Genomic DNA, 21,862 nt, shown 5'->3' on the forward strand with positions numbered 1-21,862 from the left:
GCTATGATTAACAAAGCTATAGACGGCCAAACGATAAAAAATTGAATTTTCCGCTAAGTACAAATATAATAATCGCAAAGTTCCTCCCATAAGGAATACACTCCGCTTATTTCGAATATATCATATCATCAGCGGTTTTATAATTCACTTTTATTCTGAGAAGTGTGACCAAACAATATATCAATCGAATTTGATTTCAACTTTTCGTTGTGGCCGAATATCCGTGACTATTTACAATTGCAATTAGAATAATTTTTTCGCCATATTTTGACATTTTACAATACAACCGCTTCACTATGAAAATCGCACAAGAATTTTTAGTTTCTTGTGCGATAAAATACAAAATAAATATGCAAATAGTCTCACTTGTCCTACGAATTTCAAATTTTGAACTCGTGACACATAACCAGGCATTGTTCAAAGTTTCAAGAGCAGTCTGCATTGCTCAGAATTGTCTTTATATAATTAGAGGATACTGAAGACGTAAATAGATACCAGACAAAATTTATATCAGTTATTTTTGGAAGATAAACTTATTTGGAAGATATACAGTATCTCTTATTCTTAAGTAATGTGAATTTGGATTACAACGCGTGCGAAGTTCATAAGGCACGATGATCTTTTTTGAATGCTTTAGAATTAAGATCGGTATTAATTACACGCGTAACACAGTTGCAAGCGGCGCATGTCCTTTTATTTATAAGCCAGAGTACACAAGGGAAACCAAGATAATAAAAGCATACAGAATTGCGACAATCAAGCGCGTACAATTAAAGTGAGAAGTATGATATATGACAGGAATTTACGCAATGGTTATGCAATATTTACTACACTTAAACAGTGTTAGAAGTGACTACCAGGTCCCCTAAATTAATATAAATATTTATTTTCCAGCATAACCTTATCAAAACGTTAGAAGAACGTCATTCCATCAAAAGTTGAACATTGAGACTGCAGCATAGCCAGAAGCGCAATTACATATGAGTATTTTACAGTGCAGTAAATTTGCATTCCTACAACTTCCCCAATAAAAGTAGGAGTTGCATCAAACTTCTTAATAACATCTTCAATGTTATGTTGTAACAATGCTATTAAAATTAAGGAGTTGAAGGAGGACTCCAAATAAGTTTACCAGAAACTTTACATGTACAGAATATTATGATAAACGCTTGTTCGAATAGTTAGCATTTTAAAGTTTCATTTTATCTAGATTTTCTGCAACACTGGAGCCTGATCGTCCCTAAACTGGCTACCAAGTGCATATGAGTAAGTGAACGCAGGAATGCGGCAAAATCAGAGCGATATGACTCTGGCAACATGGCACGTGTTTAAGAAGGGTCGCTTGACGTACAGACTAATTCCCGTTAGGGTATTGTGCTATTTGCACTAGACTGCTTAACGATTTCCAAGTGTAATTCCAATCTATTTGAAAGGAAAAACACGATGAGACCAGAGCACGGATTAATCATAAATTTCAAATGGCGTCGTTATGAATTGAACTTTTATTTAAACAATCAAACTTAATTTACGCAAGGAATAATAGAGACACTTTTAACAGCGCGAAAGATCCGTCGTTGTTCCAGGCTCGAGGCAGAAGAGAACGATCTGTCTTCATGTGTTTCTTTCTGCCCCCAACTCATGGCACACTATCTCCGCTAGTCCTCCACTCCCGTGGCGAGCTCAACAAAGTGGAAAGTTCCGCGACATCTATTTGTTCGTATTCGCAACATTCGAAATAAATTTCGAATGCTGCGAATCCTGCCGCGCCACAGTATAGCTTGAGCGAAAATTCGAAGTTCCCCACAGACAGATTGCTACAGACAGTATCTGTATCGTTTTGGATTGGATGATTAACCAAATCTTGTTGCGCTGGCAAATTGGGGGATGCAGAGCATACGATATTTCATTGCCCAAAGGATGGACAGGAGGAATCTAAAACCAAGCGCCGTGGCTTACGGTTTTCTCCGTAATGGCAAAAATACAGGAGTTGTTAAACGAAGGAAGAAGAAGAAAAGCAGAAAGGAGTATTAGCACCAATGACTAAAAACAAATCCTCCGTGCCAAGTAATACCTTAATGGTGTTTCCGACAAAAGCTGTAACCTGCTTTGCAGTGCCGGAGAAATAATAACACTGCTGTCTAAGGTATTGGTCAATATCAACTCAACCACACTAAGAGGCAGTGGCTCAATCTGCTCGATTCTCCTTTGGCAACACCAGGAACCGGGAATATGTTCTCCCAAACGCTAACACACCCTATTTAGATGCAGATTTTTTATCATACATTCAATTTGAAACAAACGCAGCTTTTGACGCGATCGCTGCATATATCAGCCATACTTAATCCCTACGAACACCACAAAATAATCATGGCAACAGAGAGGCGCAGGTGCTCATTGAGAAGTACATCTATCTAGTCATAAAAACTGAGTTCCAAACTTCTTGCCCAAAAGCAAGTGTCATATTGTCCCCAGAGGACCACCAGTCTTCTAAATGCCAAGCTATCTCGTCGAAAAAAACTTGAAGCAGTAAAAGCCGAATTGCGTGAGATGTTAAATCAATACTCCATCAGCTTATCCAACAGCAAATACACATACAAATAAAGGTAAGTTTCGCGCCACTGCTGACTTTCGCGACCTATCTGTTACCATAAGTTATAGACTTGCTGTCGAAATTGTTGCAGGCACATCCGGTCAAAGAATATTCTCAAATACCAAACGCAGAGAGAGATGTTAAGGAGCCATCTGTCACGACGCCATTCGGCATTCTCCACCCAGACACTAGGTAGATTCTTATGAGAAATGCGTCGTCGATAGTCCTCACTCGAGCATATCGTTGACGCTAGAAGTTAACAATTAGGCTTCTTCTCAAGAGCGCTCTCGTTAACAGATAAGAACTGCAGTGCGTACGATCGGAAGTTGCTCGCTGCTTCTGCACAACTCAAGAACTTCGCACTTACCCTAAAGAGTCGAGAATTCATCATCAAAACCGATCACAACCGTTAGTTAAAACTCTGCAACGCCGCCTACAAAAAGCGTTGCGACAACAAATCAATCAACTAGACTACATATGTCAATCGAGGCTTTTGCCCTCAACTCTCTCTCCATCCAAAAAACAAAACGACGCGAAGGCGAAACACATCAGGTCAATCACTCAAAATTCAGACATCGATAACATTCGAATCAGTTACGACGTCCCGTTAAGTACGGTTCAACCAAACCTACCCTTGTACTCGCGTGCCAACAATTGCCATAGAAAACCTATATTCAAGTGCCAGAAAGCAGGTTGAATCATGTACATCTGGACATCTTCTTCTTGCCAACTGGTCTCAAGCAGTTCCGTTCAAGAATCAGACAACTGCGACAGTAGCAGCAGTTTTCTATTCCGGGTGGACCTCGGTGTACTACACATCTTTGACAACCACAACAAACCAGAGAACATACTCCCCAAACGATAAGTAGCGACAAAAATGCATACGGCACCATAACATCCACAGGCAAATGGACTAATCGAGCACTGGAAAACAATATTCAAGACCATGTTCATATGTAACCCACGCCTTTCTTGAATGTAGCTCAGCCTCAGCGTCACGTACAAGGAAAACCAGAAACTCTTTGGAATATCCGTAAGGCATAGTTCACTGTAGAACATCTACTTAATCAAACTTTGGGAAAAAAGTGTCCAGACAAGGCAGTATAAGATTTCTAACTGATCTAAAAAGCACAAAGATAAGCACAACACGTCCATGACGACCGGGAATCGAACCTGGAGCAACGAGATCTAGAGGCTAATGCCGAGTTTTCTTGTGCTTGATTCCCCATTCTATTCAACACATACACGACACCAGCGAAATCAAAAGGATGCACGACATTTTTCACGTGCAAACAATTGAAAAACGTAGAACATGTTTTTTTGAGAATTGTGGAGTCCTAAGTCCGCAGAACACAACATGCCTACGAATTATATTGAGCGCAAATTGGCCAGAACTGAAAATATGAAAGAGGGAGTAAGTTGCTCCCCATTTGATCCGGTCCGACATTAAGTTGATGCGGACTTAGGACCCCACAATTCTCAGAAAAATATTGTCGTGTCCTGCGAATTATATAAAGGAGCATTTACTATCTGCGAGCCGCTTCGGTCACACTGCTCCCAGGGCAGAGGTGAGGCAGCATTTGACGATTTGAATCTGCCCTGGTAAGAAACCGTAAAACCGTCATCGCCTGACATTTTTGTAGAACATGTGCAATGTTTCCACCACCACCACCACACAAATTCAAGCAATGCGCCGGGAGACAAATCCCCTGTATGTAGTTTTCTTGGGCTACTCTCATGATTTTTTGAGAAGATAACCCGACCATCTTCAGATAATAGGATGCATTGCATGGAATAACCCGCAATGAAATTGTTACCCTTTCACAATATATGACCAATGCACTGTCTCTTCCACCTTCTGATCAACACGTCTACGAATATTTGGCCCATATGCCAACCAATTCCTTTATTAGTGATTGTCTCAGCCCATCTTATGATAAGTTACAGCGTAAAGAACACAAAATAAAAATTTAGAATCATCAATTTCCCTACGAGGCTTTTTACCTATTTTATTCTTTAAAAATATAAGCTTCTATTAATCATATGCTAAAAGAGATTTTTAACAACACTATTCTAAGAAAAATGCTCTACTGACATGCACATGACAACGCACGCTTAATGCCGACCAACTTCCAAATTTTTTTCCTCGATGACGTGCATTACATTCATTTCAGTCAGCCTTCCTTCAATTTATTTAATTTTGGCCTTAGCAAATTTTCGAATGCCTTTCTGGATTAAAAAACCTAATGGATAAAATTTTCACTCAAAAATAGACATCATTTCCGTTATCTAATCAGGTTGTTGAAACCCCCGGAGAAACCCTTCCCTTTTAACTGAGTGGTGTTAACTTCCGCATGGTTCACGAGAAACTGCAGTATCTCCTGCCGTCAAAACTCTCACATCAGCTAGAGAAAATGAATATACCAAATAAATCGCAAACATCGTTCCTTTGACAAAGAGACAAAATTTCCAACCGAATGACTCCCATATAACTGTTTCTTTGCCAGTATATGTATTGCCGGGAACAGAATATGGAAAGATTTAAACTGAAAAACGCACACTTTTTATCTATAGAAGCCTAGAATGAGTCAAGGACATTCAATACAAGCTGATAATCCCCAACGGCTGCAAAAGCAACCTTTGTATTGAAAATAAGTCGGGAAATCGAAAGCTGGACGCTTCAGGTATGAAAGGTTCTGTGCGTACCTTTTATAAATACATTTGAGTGTGCTTTTGTCCCATTAGTACGTAGTATCTTGAATTTGCAATTTCCAGTAAACTTGGTAGGGTTATGCTCTATATTATAGCCTTCATTACTGCACAATTTCGTGATACTAGGATGAACTTAAGGGGGGTTTTGCAGCCAATTACTAAAAATTATAGTAATATACTATTATTAACTTTATTTGGAAAGATATCGGTATGTAAGGTATTTCGGAGCCTAGGCACCATATAGTAGAAGTCTTTTCATTTTTTTCAGATTTTTCAGTCAAAGAGAAGATCAATTTCGACCCTTCGCATTCCCCACTTTTCCAATAAATGTTAAAACTAACCGAAACCTTTCATTTGATACCTCACATGACTATATGTGGTGAAAAAAATGTACACCCTCCTTTTGCATGAACGGGGACCCCCGCTTAAATTCGACCTAAAAAGATGTTAATCACTATATGCGTGACCGTTCACAGTTTCCACCTTTTCGCCAAATTTGATGTAAATCGCTATAACTGTCTCCGAGAAAAATGCATGTGAAAGACAGGCAGACAGACAGATAGTAAACCGATTTTAATAAGGTTTTGGTTTTTTCACTTTCGGCACGGATCATCAGAACATTCCTTCCTTAACTTCCAAAATGACAACTTTAGATACCCAAATATACAGAAATAATTGAGCTTCGATCCTGGGCGCGTATATTTTGAACAATAATGATAGCTAATATATTATTTTCAACTCCGGAAGCCTTTTCAAGAAATTTATCGCTCCTGCTAGATCAAACCTCTAAGGCTTGTACTCCGATAATACACATTTCACCAATGATTCTTTGTAATTAGCAAGCACGGAAACTTAAAGATACGATTAGGAAACCTCTTTTAACGAAAATATTATGCAATAAATTCACCATATTCAAATCAATATTCAATACATGATCCCCCGTTTCTATGAAAGATTGTCCATTTCTTATATTCCGAGAAAACCGAATTAAAAAAGTGTTGACACAAATCATTTGAATTTGAAATGTAAAAATAACAAATATAGTATGGTCAATTCATATCTGCACCTCCACATTCGGATCAACATATTTTGGAACCCTCAAAATAATAAAATTTCACTTAAATAATGCATGAGGTTTCCCAGAATATTTTCGCTGTGACGATGATCATCTCAGTTTTCGGCAGTAATTTATTTTCGACAAAAATGCTCTGATTTACAAATAGTCTGGAAAATTCTAGGGAGTGTTGTCTTTGTCCACAATCTTCGAATGTGAGACTCGTCTCGTTTTTATCTATCTATAAATAATCAAGTTTGGAGTGGCGAGATGCAGTACGTCGCCCGACAGCTGATCCTCTATATGTTGCCAAAAAGATTTAACTACATTTTTGCCGGAACTAATATCACCACGGTGAAATTACCCAGTTTTTCAATCACACTTAAGATAGAAAATATTACCAAGAAATATCTAAATTTTAACGGCTTTCTTTAGTAGGTCAGAAGCCTCATAGGAATTTAGAATCAACGATAGAAATGAACCATACGTTTTTAATCCCTAAGTCCCAAAATTATTGTTTTTATTGCACTAGAATTGAATAAACATGAATGCAATTGTGCTACTTAAATCCCACGCATTTGATAGGTTATTGCCAATGGCGAAAAGAGGGTCATCGGAACCAGAGTAGTTTCCAGACAGTGAACCACTTATTTCAGCGTGGTGTGTGTTGTGGTAAATGTACCTAAACCCTTACAACTTTTTTTTAATTTAATTTTTTTTAATCTCGACATCTGAAGTTTCAAGGATAATCTACAGTGCTCAGAATAGTGATCATATAAGTAGAAGATACTAAAGACATGAATAGATACAAGGCAAAATTTATAACAGTTATTTTTGGGAGAGTAAACTTATTTTAAAGATATACAACGTGGCTTAGTCTTAATTCATATGAGTTTGGATAACAGCGTGTGTAAAATGTATAAGGCACGATAATCTTGTTTAAATGCTTCAAAATTAAAATTAGTGCTTATTATGTGCGTGACGCTGCTGCAAGCCACGCATGTCCTTATATTTATAAACACAAAATCTACAGACCTAAAGAAAATAATAAATTGTACAAAGTTGTGATTACAAGACGCGTACAGTTAAAGCGGGGAATTCTATACAAGACGGGAACTGACGCATTACTTTCAACAGCTTACGCTATATGTACATTGATTTTCCATCATTAAATCATCAAAATTATGGAAGACATTGGATTCACCCCATCCAAAAAAAATAAAGGTGTACTAAAGGACTTAGCACCACAATAGCGAGATCAACACCAGCCTTTGGGGTTAAGACGTCCATTGTCAAGTCAACTCTGGCGGCATTTTGACTTTCGTTCAAAAAGGAGGACACAAAAAGCATAATAAGCCTCTTAACGGGCACTAGTCCCTAAATTACGACTAGGAAAAAATTGTGCAGGGGGTCTCAGCAATATGTAGCCAATGTGAGAAAGGGAAGGAGATGGCGCTGCATTTTATATACAGCGGTTCAACCTCCTCAGACGAAGATACCTCAGAAAGGTTTTCTTCAAGACACTCCTAGATTCGCAGAAGCATGCGAATGTCGCAGGCAGGTTGAACAGGTGATTCTGGAGGATAGTGGAACGGGTCTAGCGAAAAGTTATTCCAACTTAATCGATCTAAAGATATACTGAAAAAAACCGTGTTAATGGTCACAATATAGTTTAGGTTCTGTTGGAAGTTATGAGCCAAATAGGTAACCTCATTTTGAGATTCGAGGGTAATCCCAAAAGTAAGGTCCTCAAGCGTTGGAGAGAGAAGGAAACAACTCGCGGCTTTAGGGTCCACCTTATTGTCGCGAACAAATGCGTACGGGCCTCTCTATTTTGAGGTCTAGATTCCGTACAGATGCATCAATGTGTTTTTTTTTCCAATTTTTCGGCTGGATAGGTTCTAAAAGTCCTGTTTCATTTTTTGCCCGCCGCCCCCACTTACACCTGTTCTCAACAAATTTCGCGACAATCGGTTTAGCAGTTACCGAGTAAATCGTATGTGACAGATAGACAGACGGACAGACAGGCACTTAATCGATTTTAAAAAGGTATTGGTTCACACAAAACCTTAAAAAGGAATACATACTTTCAGCCTCGATCGTTATGACTGGCGAAATATGGGTATTCCACTCTACACCTCAGACCAAGTGGTGACATTCTTCTTCCTACAAGCGTGAAAATTGCAATCTATTGGAACAAAACGTCTTGTCGGAAAACTTAGTTCCACATTTAGAATGAAGACTGAAGAACACACAACAATTGAGAGTAAAAACAATGATATCGGATTTTCTTTAACCTTTGTAATGAACAGGACTATTATCGAGTGAGTGCGAGTCAAGTTTGGTCAGTCGGGGTCAAATTAAATAAGTTAGTGCTCGAGTACATAGAAGCAAGCCGAATTGTGAATGGGATAGTGGAAAGAGGGTGGCAGAGTCACTGATTTCAAAGCATCCTCTGAAGTGGCTACAATGCCAACACTGCTCAAACCCTCAAGGGTTTCAAATTTGTCATAGTTGGGAGCTGACACAGAACTTGGTTCCGGATAGAAAATGTCTCCTATTCACTTCTGTGTGGGACATCGCGGATCCATTGTTGTATTATTTTTGCCTAATTGAATAAAAGGTATTCTGTTGAAAAATTAAGAAACGATGGCCAATGGAAAACCGGAAGCTCGGCGCTTCAGTTATGAAAGGTTTTGTTGTTTTTTTATGTAAGAATATTTGGCGCACCATTGTTTCATCTATAAATAGCTTCTAGTGTATATACCCGAATTCGATGTGCTACTGACATTTTATCTCTATGGGAGTAGTACCGTCAAAGAAGGAACTTTAACTCACTATGTCACTGTAAAATTTACACCAAACTTTCCACTATATTGCTTTATATTAAAACCTATAGTGCATATTATGGATTTAGGATGAACTTAAGGGGGGTTCGCAGTAAATTTTCAAAATATAATAATATGCTGTTATTAACTTTATTTGAGCAGATATCGTAACAGGGAGTATTTCAGATAATTTTTTTGCAGATTTTCGATTGGGTAGTTTTTGAGAATGAGTACTTGAAGTAATTGACTCTTTTCGGACCCCCGTACTCCTCTCCTTTGCAATCAATCTTAAAACTAATACTTGCTTCGAAAAGTACCAACTGAGCCCTTTCATTTGAAGTGTTTTCAACAAAACCTTAGAAACTGACTGGAAAATGTGTGATAATTTTGAAAAAAGGGAAACAACTTAGGCATAACTTTGGGAAGTTCAAAGGATATCCAACTATTATTAACAAAGTTATAGAAGATCAACCTTTTACATTTTGTGTGAATTTCGTGCATACTAAAGCGCATATGACGTCATGATAACATATCAGTTCGTTTGCGAACCGTGATTAAATCCGCACTGAAAATGCCCTTTCCTCCAAGATGACCACAGCGCCCCGTAGCGTGGTAGCAGAAAAACGTCTTTTTTGCAGATGCGTGTATAAGTTGTTCTGTACCTCAATAACGGACTATGATATCGAGCTTCAAGACATTAACAATTAACAATTAACATTAACAAATATATGGTGAAAAATTCGGGTGTGTATCTTTACCCAGTTTTTCACAAACCGTTCCCAAAAAAAAGCGAAAAGGCGGCCTTCACGCGGAATGATCCCCTTAAGGATAATAATGTTCAAAAACATAGTTTTCTCATGAAAACTGTTCTAAGATCGTTCCTGCCTGTCTGTTATAATTTACTCAGAAAGGACTGAACCTATTATCACAGTTGCGGGGAAGGTGAGGTTTGTGAATCCTTTCACATGGAGTGAGTGAGAAGATTTAGTGTTAAGTTTAAAGGAGACTCTCTATACATACAAAGAAGGGGAGGGGCAAAATATGGTAATGTCAAATATCAAATAAGAAAGCTTGATTTATACTTTTTATGGCTGGAGGTAAAGGAAATTGGCATAAAATTTAGGTGCCATCAAGTGTAACAGATCTCGATCTCAAAGCCTATCCAAACAAAAAATCTGAAAAAAAAACAATGATCGGATTATTCGTTCCACATTGAACAAAAAAAATAGGAGAATATTCTGCGGTATTATACATAAGTTTGTGTAATCCTTCCGCAAATACACTGTACTAAATCGTATCATGACAGGTTCCAATTTCTGATACTAGAATAATAGCTGGTTGGCATGCAAACCATGTCAAAATGTTGTTCTTGAGAAGATTTCTGAAAGATGTTTTTAAGCTAGATGCGTCAAAGACTGTGAGATCAACTACCGGGATTAATAGGTTGAGTAAAGTCATTGCGTATTTTTGCAAGAAACCTATCGCTGTCACAGGATTTACGTCATTTATATATATGATCGTCATACGCCATTTAACAGCGATGAAGGCCAACTGTGCATTTTTCCCATATTTTACTTCCCTAGTGGGTAGAGCTCGCATCAAGCTTGTGAAAAATTATGTTAAGTTTACGCTGACAGCACCCTATAAGAATTGTCAGTGTCAAAACTGACCACCTAAGGATGTTTGTATACTTAAGCAAGCTTAATATTTGAATTCCTCAACAATAACTGTGATTAGTTACTGAAATATGAACAAAGCGATGATTCTTTAGAAAGAATGATAACCAGTGTTAAGAAGTGGATTGTTTAGGAACAATGGAGAACGCAAACGATTTTGGTCCCGACGACGATTTCAAACGATTTCAAAAGCAGAACTTCATGTTGTTTTTCTTGAGCCTTGGTCACGTTCACAAGCGGGGTCGGCTCGTCGTGATCGGTTTCGCTGTTTGGTTTTATCATCAAAATTGATCTGGATACAATCGCAAGGCAACTCCATATCGATCGGATATCCTCAATTCGGGTCCGATCAAAACGTGTCACCCCAATACTCCAACACAACATCTCCGTCTCTATTACCTCAAAACGCCGTTCATTGCCTCTTATAGTCGGTCAACACTCAGAACCATAGAGAGCAGCAGGACGAAAAACATTGCGGTAAATTTTAGATTTAAGATGTTCGTTGATATGTCAATCACAAAGAACACCAATTGTAGAACGCCACTTCATCCAATTTGTGCTAATGCGTGAAGCGATTTCATCAATAATTGGTTATGCTCTCAGTGTAGGATTCGAAAGGATTAACTTTTGTGCTTCTACCAAGAAATCGAACAATCAATTCGGAAGATTACTAGCGGCAATTAGGCAAGTTCAACAAAATATATATTCTGGAAACGTCTGGAGCTGGTCAACACAAGATCACACACATCTTGCACAACCCCAGCATACTCGTCGAATCTTATGCCATTAGAATTCCACTTGTTTCGTTCTGTTCAAAACTCGTTGGGTGGAATAACGATATATTTAGACGAGACGGTAAACCAACACCTTATAAACTTAATATATATATTATAGTTTTTTGCTAACAGAGGCAATTCACCAAAAGAAAGCAAAATATCATTGAGGAAAATTGAAAATATTTCATTGATTGATCTATTCAGTAGTAGTATATAAGTATACTGAAAAAAAAAAAATTGAAAAGAATTTAGGGAAAAACTAAACTGACAAGAGGTCCGTAGGAGCTCGGAGAAAGACAGAAATAACCTATAGTTTTTGCATATCTTCTCGAAAACTGAAAACCCAGTTCATTATTATTGCCTGAAGGATGATTAGATTAGTTGAAACAACGAAAAATGATGGTGTGGAAATACTTGGCGAACTTACAATACACAATACACATCTGTATAACTTTCTATACCAACAATCCGTACAACCCTTTTTCTCGGCAGCGGCTGTAGCAAGGGAAGTATACCACTTTCAATTTTCTTAAATTTGCAATGGAATAACTTACGTCAGGACTACTCTCACAATATTGCAATTTTAAAAGTTCAGTCTTTAAGATCTCTTATTTGTCAGAATATAATCAATAATCCAAATTTTTGCATAAATATCTCATATTTCTGCAGTATCTTCGAATCTATTTCATCCACTTATCTTAAAATCCTGAAAGAAACTCAAGAGGACTAGAACTGCTACGAAGATGAAAAATGAACGCCGTATCTATCTTAATAATTGCTCCTTACAATTGGAAAGATTGCAGCCAAAATAACAGCTGTAATTGTGCCTTTTGGGGGGCATCTAACGATAATTGGAAAAGGCTTCAGTAGAAAATCCAAGTTCAGAAATACATAAAGACCAGTTAGGATTAATGCGTGGAACTTTTTTTGGAAAAAAAAATCCACAATGAAAATAGTTTATCTCATCACCATATAATGCAGTATGCTAGGACTATGGTTCACATTACACTCTATTTGATTTCAAATATTCTTAAGCTGATAAAGAAAAGATATTCCCATATAGTCGCGACAGAATTCTGATTCAATTTGTTTCAGATTAATTTCGAAGCTTTTTAAGGTTTTGTGTAAAACAAAACCTTATGAAAATCGGTTTACCGTCTATCTGTCTATCCGTCACACGCATTTTTCTTGGAGACGCAAATACATACTTAAACGTCTTTATATAAGAAATTCACAAAACCTCCCATACCTGAGGCGTCCAACTTCCAGTTTCCCGACTTGTTTATTTTGCACAAAGATTTCCAATTTAAGTCAATTCAGCAATTCAGAAAGAACCTTGTTCATATTCAGAAGTTAATACGTCAAGGATGTAAGTATTAGTTTCTTGCATATGAAATGGCCGTTTTGGCAATCAAGTGAAATTAGGTGCGATTTTGGTGTATCAAACCACCACCAGTTGGCGCTGTTGGTGTTGAATATTGAAGTATAAATACTCCTACATTTAATCAAGTCATTTCAGTTTTGACCATCGTTGGGATAACAGGGAATAGAAAGGAAAAAAAGGATGGTAAAGAGCCAAGAACGCATACTTTTTTCGTATGAGTTCAAATTCGGTCATAAAGCGGCGGAGGCGACCAAGAATATTAACAGCGCATTTGGAGCTGATACGGTAAGTGAACGAACCACACGGTGGTGGTTCGAAAAATTCCAGTCAGGCAACGTAAACCTTCAAAGTGAGCCACGTGGACAACCAGGACCATCGATTGAGAACGACGAGCTGCGTTTGCCAGTCGAATTCGACACACGTCAGTCTGTGAGAGACTTTGCAGAGAAACTGGGCGTACACTATTCGTCAGTTTCCCGGCACTTGCAACAACTTGATAAGGTGAAAAAGCTCGACAAATGGAAATTTGCAGGTCTCTACTCACCCACAACAGAACCGATCCCTTTTTGCACAGAATAGTGACATGTGATAAAAGGTGGATATTATACGACAATCGTCGTCAATAAGCATAATGGTTAGATGCTGATGAACCACCTAAGCATATGCCGAAGAAGGTAGTGGTGACTGTTTGGTGGTCTACAGTTGGAGTTATCCACAATTCTTTTTTGGCACCTGCAGAAACGATAAATGCACAGAAATACTGTGCCCAACTCGAGGAAATGCACCAAAAATTAAGTATTCAACGGCCGAGATTGGTCAACAGAGATGATGTGATACTCTTTCACGACAATGCACGACCTCATGTTTCCAGAACAATGGTTCAAAAGTTGAACGAATTGCAGTATGAGACTCTGCCTCATCCACCATATTCACCGGACCTTTCGCCACCCGGCTACCACTTTTTTAAGCATTTGGATCATTTTTTTGGCGAAAAAACAATTTAGGAACGATGAGGCTGTCAAAATTGCCTTCGACGAATTTATCAACACCCGACAGTTGGATTTCTACGAAACTGGCATAAATGCTCTTGAATTTCGCTGTGAGAAGTGTTTTGAATCGACCGGCACCTATTTTAATTAAATAAATAAATTTTTGTAAGCTTTACAGTCGTTTCAAATTTTAGTACACAAACGGCCATTTCATTTGCAACAACCTAATAAAATAAGAAACTAGGATACATTTTCCTGATTAGAGCAATATTTCCAAAGCAAACAGTGTACCAAGGGTTACCAAGGAGACGCTTCTTTGTATTATGTGGAAAGGAAACAATTTCCGTCACATGCTTGACCATGAATCTTTTCGATGCTAAATCTTAGCCTTTCAGACTTTGGAGCCGGTAAATCTGCTCCTCAATCTCATGTGTCTGTTCCTCCAACTTCTTAAAAACCCTAAAACTTTTGCCAAAATACACAATTTGCAATCTAGAATAACTTTTATCATACCCGCTACTGAGAAAATCCAACAATTGTTTATAAAATATAACTCAACCAATACATCATAGAATGTTGCTCATCCCCGGTGATCACAATCTTTACCGCGAAATATTTGTAAATTGCCATCATAAAGATGTTCTTACGAGCAACGAGCTTGGCAATACACAGGGCAGATAAATAAATTGTTTCTTCCTCAACTTGAACCAGCTTTCCAACGAGTTCGACAAAAAGATTAAACTGTTCGCGTTTCAAACGGCGAAAAGAACGTGCACATAACTCACTTCTCCAAGATATTTATAGTCGCAACCAAACCACTTTCTTCTCCTTCTATTTGTTGTAACCTAGTAACTTACTCTTTGATGCAAGATCATAGCATTTCCTTGATCGTCACGATCATATGCGTATTATCCAAAGGTTAGGTCATCAAGACATTGATTCCTTCCTCTAGTTCTGGACATTACCCTACCCTTGAACTTGATGGGTGGAATTAAAGGGCAACCTACATTCTACAGAGAAACGGCGGTCACGCTGCTGAATGAGGAAAACAAGATGAATAATAGCGTTCAGCATATTAGTGGCGGTAATTTTTTAACTCTTTAATCCACTGATAAGTGATAGCCCTCCTCGACGACGCAAGATGATAGAAAGCGTAGGAAGATGAGGATAAATGAACATGAGCTGAAAGTCGCCCAGACAATTTATCGGTATGAAACGTAGTTTGCGCTCTAACACCACGCCACTGAAATCACTATAACCATCGACACTATTATAATGATATATATCTTAAATACACAGTATCTGTAAATCCATCTGTATCTGACTCGGTCAAAGGAAACCTTTTGATAAACAGAAATAATGTCTGAATGGCGTAGATTGTATTAATATTATTTGCAAATTCCACTCGTTAATTCGAAAATTAGTTTTTTTTTATTTTTTATTTGTTTAGTTAGCGCTTAACCGGTTCTAGGACGATTAAGTGTTATTCACCGCATTAGAAGTGCACTTTCCACGAGATTATCGAAATGCAAAACCAGTCAATCGCAGGCCAGCGCAACACGAAGTCCTACCGTAAATCGATTACGAAAATGCAACAACTTTCAGGAAAACGAATCCGATTACTATCAAAAGATACTATCGACTACCTCCAAATAATTTTCAGTGGCAAATGAACTTGTTAACGAGATACCCAATTAGATGCGCGATAACAATTAAATTTCAAAAGAAACCAGTAGCAAACTAGTTAAGAAATCTAACATCTTAGCCGAAATCTGTAAATTGAATTATCTACGATGAACTAAAAACAAGAGGGAAAACTGCACACAAGAATTCCATTTTAGAATCTTTCATTTCTTTTGATTTTAGAAATCGAAATCACATTCAAATTAGATAGCTCAATCTTTATTGTGAAAACATCTCAAGTTAAGGAAAAAGATATCTAATTTGAAAAGATGAATATTACGGTTTTTCGAGTATAGTTGTAAGGCGGAATAACGGTTTAAATTCAACGACGAAACTTGAAGAACTGAATTTAAAATTCGCATAAGACTGTTTTAGGTGGTGGTAGACAATCTACACTTTACTTACGTATATTTGTATGTTGCGTTCAAGATTCCAACGAGATTTTGAGGAGGTTCCAGAATACTACACTATCACATCATTTATTTATTCATGTAGGGGAGTCTTGGAGTGGCTTATCACTTGTTTTTAAACGTAAAGATATACATGTGGTTTTTATCACAATTATATAAAAGTATTAATAATATTATAAAGTCCGAGCAGCTTCATAAACTCATTTAATTTAAAGACATAACCGAGGAAGTAAATGGAGTTTAGTATTTGATTTTTAAAATCGGTTCAATGTCTGTATGTCTGTCTGTCACATGCACTTTTCTCAGAAACGGCTATACCGATTGACACGAATTTTGTTGAGAAGGTGGGACCTGTGCACCCTCAGACATGTAGTGATTGATATCCTTCTACGTTGAGATTTAGGGGGAGGGTCCTCGTACATTTGAAAGGGGGATGTAAAATTTTTTTTCACCAAATATAGTCATGTGGGGTATCAAATGAAAGGTCTTAATTAGTACTTTTCGAAGCCGGTCTTAGTTTTGAGATTTGTTAAAAAGGCGGGGAGTGGGAGGGATGGAAAGTGATGATTTCTTTAACGGACCCATTCCCAGAAACTACCCAACCGAAAAATCTGAAAAAATTCATGAAATTTCCTCTATATGGTGCCCAGGCCTCAAAATAGTCTCCATATCGATATGTGTTCAAATGAAGTTAATAATACTATATTACCATATTTTTGAGAAAATTGAATGAAACCCCCCTTAAGTTTATCCCAGAGTTATAAAAGTTGGTAGCAGTATAAAATATAATATGAAGCAAATTATCTCCAAATTTGATCAAAATCATATTATTAGTAACAAAGTTACAGTAGCTCAAATTTGTCTTTACCATGTAAATTTACAACCCGAAGTACTAAATCTGACATGCTAAATGCATATTCCTAACGGGCTACATACAAATGGAAACGCAAGTTTAGTTTAGTTTACTGGGGGGAGCCCCAGCTCCGAGGACTCAGGCCCTTGTTAGGCTCATCGTATTATCCCCGTAAATCGCCTATTCAATGGCTTCCTGCCTACGGTGTTCGCAAGCCTTAGCGAATCTGAGAACATTCTCAAGAGGCAGAGAGTGGGCAGATTCTTCATTGAAGAAAACCTTCCCAATGTGTCTTCGCCTGGGATCTGAGGATGCCGGGCAGATGCATAAAAAGTACAGGGCTGCCTCCTCCTCCTCCTAACATTGGCTGCACATAGCCGAAACCACTACCCCAATCTTTTCCATATGGTAGTTTAAGGAGCAGTGTCCCGTTAAAAGCCCCACTAGGATTTCCATGTCCCACTTCTTAAGGGACAACAAAAATGCCGGATTTTCGCCTGCCGACAAGGGTACAAATTTCTTCACTCGGCTGCGTGAATCCTTGCAATTTCACCGTTCAGAGTAGACTTGACAGTAGATGGTCGGATTCGAAGAGCTGGTTCTGACCCCACCATTATAGATCCAGGCCCTCGGCGAGCCAACCTGTCAGCCTCCTCATTACCAGCGATGTCAGAGTGCCCCGGCACCCACATCAGGAATATTTCGTTTAGTCGGTCAAGTTTCAGCAGCACCTGATGACAACTCCACACCAACTGGCTTGATATGTCGTTGCTATTTAGTGCTGATAATGCCACCCGACTGTCGGAACAGATTCGAATGGTTCGACCCCTCCATTTTTGTCGCAGACATTCTTCCGCTGCCAATGAAATAACGTATATCTCCGCGTCATTTTTCCGAGAAGTCGGACCAGTTTTATAATCGGACTCCCCGAAAACACCCCTGCGCCCGATCCACTCTCCATGATTGACCCGTCGGTGAAAATAATTAAGTCTCAACTCATGGCCATTTGTCGACCATTCTTCTCTTTCGGTGATTACGAGAGTGTATGCCTTTTCAAAGACGAATCTGGAAACTATATGATCGGTTGGCATCAGGGCTACCGAGTGTTTGTCAATGAATTTCCAGATAGACGCATGACCGTGTGATTGGCCGCCTTTCCACGCCCCAATGGTATAGAGCCTATACGCGTCATTGGCTGTTTTCCGTTTCACCTCCAATTGAAACGGGGGTAAATTTAGGAAGTGCCGCAGTCGGCGTAGTACTCATTACTCCAGTAATACTTATGCAACCAAGTCTCTGAAACTGCGTTAGCAGCTTCCTGCTGTTAGCAAAGTTCAGTCTTGGCCACCAGACGATGCATGCATACATCGCGCAAGTTAGTTAACAATGTTTCCTATAAGATGGCTCCAGTGGTAAATCATTCAAAGTTGCCAACTGCCATAGTCTAGACATATGTCAATAATGTCGCATCAAAATTTGCATAAATTAACACCAAGGAAACGTCATTTCCAAATTTTGGACAAAAAATTCAATGAAATGAACTGTGTGTGTTAGAGGCAAAGCCCCTGAGCACTCAGACCCTAGTCGTCCATTGTATTCGATTCCCCCGTCTAACGGAATATCCCGGATCCGTTTATGTATCGCAGGTTCTCCGTTAGTGGATGTGATGCTACCCGCTGCAGTTGGAGCAAATCAGCACCAAAAATCGGATGTCTGATGTGCCCGTAGACGGGGCACTCACATAGAAAATTGTCCGTGGATTCCGCTCCCTCATTACAGGATGAACACATATCATCTTGGATAATTCCTATTCTGAACATATGCCCAGCTAGTGAATTATGTTTGTTTGGTTCTGACAGGAAAAAATTGGTCTGTCTAGTAGCATTAAGGCTTCGCCACCTGTCACTATGGGAACAATTTTTGATAACAGCATCAGCCAATGCTACCGACATCCCAATTGCTGGTTCTGGTCCGTGCATGGGGAAAGTTGAAGCCTCTTTTGCTAAGGCATCTGAGATTTCATTTCCCTCTACACCACAATGACCAGGTACCCAGAGTAAATCCTCCGTATTGAATCTGGAAACAGAATTCAATCGGTATCTACACTCCTGAACGATTTGATAAAATGGATTACCTCAAGGCCAACATGAAGTTGAGGGTGTTCCGTGACAATGACGACTCTGTGTTGCTAAAACACAGGAGCAGCACATGGGAGATGATAACCACTGTTGCTTAGGAATTCGAAGCTTTCACCAATTCCTGTATACCACGGGGTACGGTACCCTGACGTGAGATAATAACAAATGAAGATAACCGTAGCCGCGCTGATACTTTGAACACGTTTATCTTGAAAATTTCTTCTCACCATTGGATCGTTTTTATTACCTTTTTTAGCAAAGTTATGACAACATTCATTATGGTCCGAACTAGAGATTCGTTGACCCATCCTGATCTCAATAAAAACAACCCAACAAAATTTATTAAAATATTTACATGAAAAAATTTTAAAATAATGTTTTAACGTTTACGTGGTCAAAGGGTAGTATAGGTCCCAGGGCGAAACGTGGATTGGTACCCACGATGGAGCATAAAACCTGCGAAACGGCTGCTGAACCAACACCAACAGCTCTACTACCAAACGCTATCTCCACCTCCACGTGGTGACCGCTGGGAGCTCTTTCTTAACGAAAAGCTGCAGACGGAGAAGGATGAAGGCGAGTCTTCCGCGCTTAAAAACGGGACAAATTGTACCAACTGGTCCTCCAGGTTGAGGGTTGGGTACGGTTGACAACCATACACGGAAAACAACTTGTTACGAAGCCACAACAGGAGCCTCGGACTGGACGGATAATGCAACGATGAACCCGGCAATGACAAAGGAATAACGATTTGAGCATTTTCTCATGAAACGTGCGCTCCCTGTACAGAGATGAAGCTGCTGAGCAGCTAGCTGATAACCTGTCCCAATGATGTAACAGCGTTACAAGGGATGCGTTGAACAGGGACTGGTTTCCTGGAGAAGAGTCGCTACACCATATATAATAGTGGCCATACAGTAAACCATGTGCTCGGAGTAGGTTTCTCAATCAGCCAAAAAATGGAACCTGCTATTATCGGCTTTGAAAACATAAGCGAACGGCTATACACTTTGCGCTTGCGAGGCTAATTTACAAATATAAACCTCATAAACGTTCACACCCCTACAGCGGACACTGCAGACTCGGAGGATACCTTCTACGAAGCAGTAGAACGAACCCTCGAAGCCTGCCCCAGATATGATATCAAAATCATACTTGGGGATTTTAACAGCCAAGTAGGGAGCCCGTAGTCAGGCGATACGTTGGTTCCCATACCTTACACCAAAATACAAATAATAACGGACTGCGGATCATTTAATTAGCAGTGCCACCCGACATGGTTGTTGGAAGTACCTGGTTTGTCCGGAAAGCAGTCCACAAACATACCTAGGCCTCTCCAGACGGGACCACTTTCAACCAAATTGACCACGTGTTGATCGAATGTCGCCACCTCTCAGCCTTAATGAATGTTAGAATGGTGCCACGGTGCTCCGAGCTCGAATAACAACACCACCCAGAATCCCCTCTGACAATCAGGTGAGAGTTAACGCTGAAGCCATCCACAACACGGCCCTCCGCAACACCTATAAGAGGGAAATGGATGCCGCAATAACCCCAGTCAACAGAGATCCTGGGGATGAAGCATCAACAAATGATCTTCACAACCACCTGAAGAACGTTATGATAAATACGACCACAAACATATTTGGCCCCAGCCGCAAAAAGAGTCGGAACGGCTTTCACGATGAACGTAAGCTAGCAACGGAACGGAAGAATGCTGCATACCAAGTAATGCTGCATTCTCAAAGAACGCGGGCACGCGCAGAAACTTATCACGAACTCAGGCGAGCGGAGAAACGACTTCACCGATGGAAAAAGGAAGCCTGGGAGAACCAACAGATCTGTGACCTCGAAAAGTACAGATAGCAACCGCACCAGGCGCGGAAGTTTTACCAACAAGACAGCAGGATGAAACCTTACACACCTCGATGTTCATCCTGCCGAGACAAAGAGGGAAATCTGATTTATATATATTGGAGCGATGGGTTGAGTACTTTGGTAAACTACTGAACAATCAGAACATCGGCGAGTTGAAGATGCCGCCAACTAAAAACGACGGACAAATACTGCCACCACCAAGAATAGAAGAAACAGTCCGTGCAATTCATCGGCTTAAAAATCATAATTCGCCAGGAGTCAATGGAATGACAGCCGAATTGGTTAAATATGGAGGCGACCAATTACACCAAGTGGATAGCCCCATACGGTCAGAACATCATTGGCCCATACCAAAGAGGCTTCACTCCAGGCAAATCAGAAACAGATCAGATTTTCTCTCTGCGGCAAACGATGGAAAAACTGTTGGAATATGGACATCAGTTGCATCATCTCTTCATCGACTTTAAAGCCGCCTATGATAGCATAGCCGGGGTAAAACTGTATACGGCCATGAGAGAATTCGGTATCCCGACGAAACTAATAAGACTGACTAGGCTGACCCTGACCAATGTGCGAGGCCAGATAAAAGCAGCAGGATCACTCTCAAGACCATTCGGCATCAACAACGGTCTACGACAAGGGGATGCCCTATCATGCGTCCTCTTTAACCTGGCCCTCGAGAAAGTGATGTGTGATGCTGAGGAAAATGCGAGAGATACGATCCTCTTTAAGTCCACCCAACTGCTGCCCTATGCTGACGATATCGACATCATGGGAAGAACCACCCGAGACGTACAAACTGCCTTCATCCAGATCGAGCAGGCGGTGATTGGCGCGAGATCTTGGGCTGCACATCAATAAAGGCAAGACAAAGTATATGGTGGGAACGTT

General features: G+C 39.6%; 2 protein-coding genes across 3 annotated transcripts in view; both read right to left on the reverse strand.

Moving 5' to 3' along the window:
• Positions 1-16,027, reverse strand: part of LOC119658850 (transient receptor potential channel pyrexia) — a 69,385-nt gene extending 53,358 nt beyond the window's left edge. The window contains exon 1 of one of the 2 annotated variants that reach the window (XM_038066600.1): positions 15,973-16,027. The gene's annotated coding sequence lies outside the window, so the exon portion shown is untranslated. The remainder of the gene's footprint in view (positions 1-15,972) is intronic. The other variant, XM_038066601.1, reaches the window with a different exon arrangement.
• The window catches only part of LOC119658852 (28S ribosomal protein S9, mitochondrial), a 162,219-nt gene that overhangs the window by 104,168 nt on the left and 36,189 nt on the right, over positions 1-21,862 (reverse strand). The window lies entirely within an intron of this gene.

This window comes from Hermetia illucens, chromosome 6, assembly GCF_905115235.1.
Source record: "Hermetia illucens chromosome 6, iHerIll2.2.curated.20191125, whole genome shotgun sequence".
Classification (NCBI taxonomy): Eukaryota; Metazoa; Arthropoda; class Insecta; order Diptera; family Stratiomyidae; genus Hermetia; species Hermetia illucens.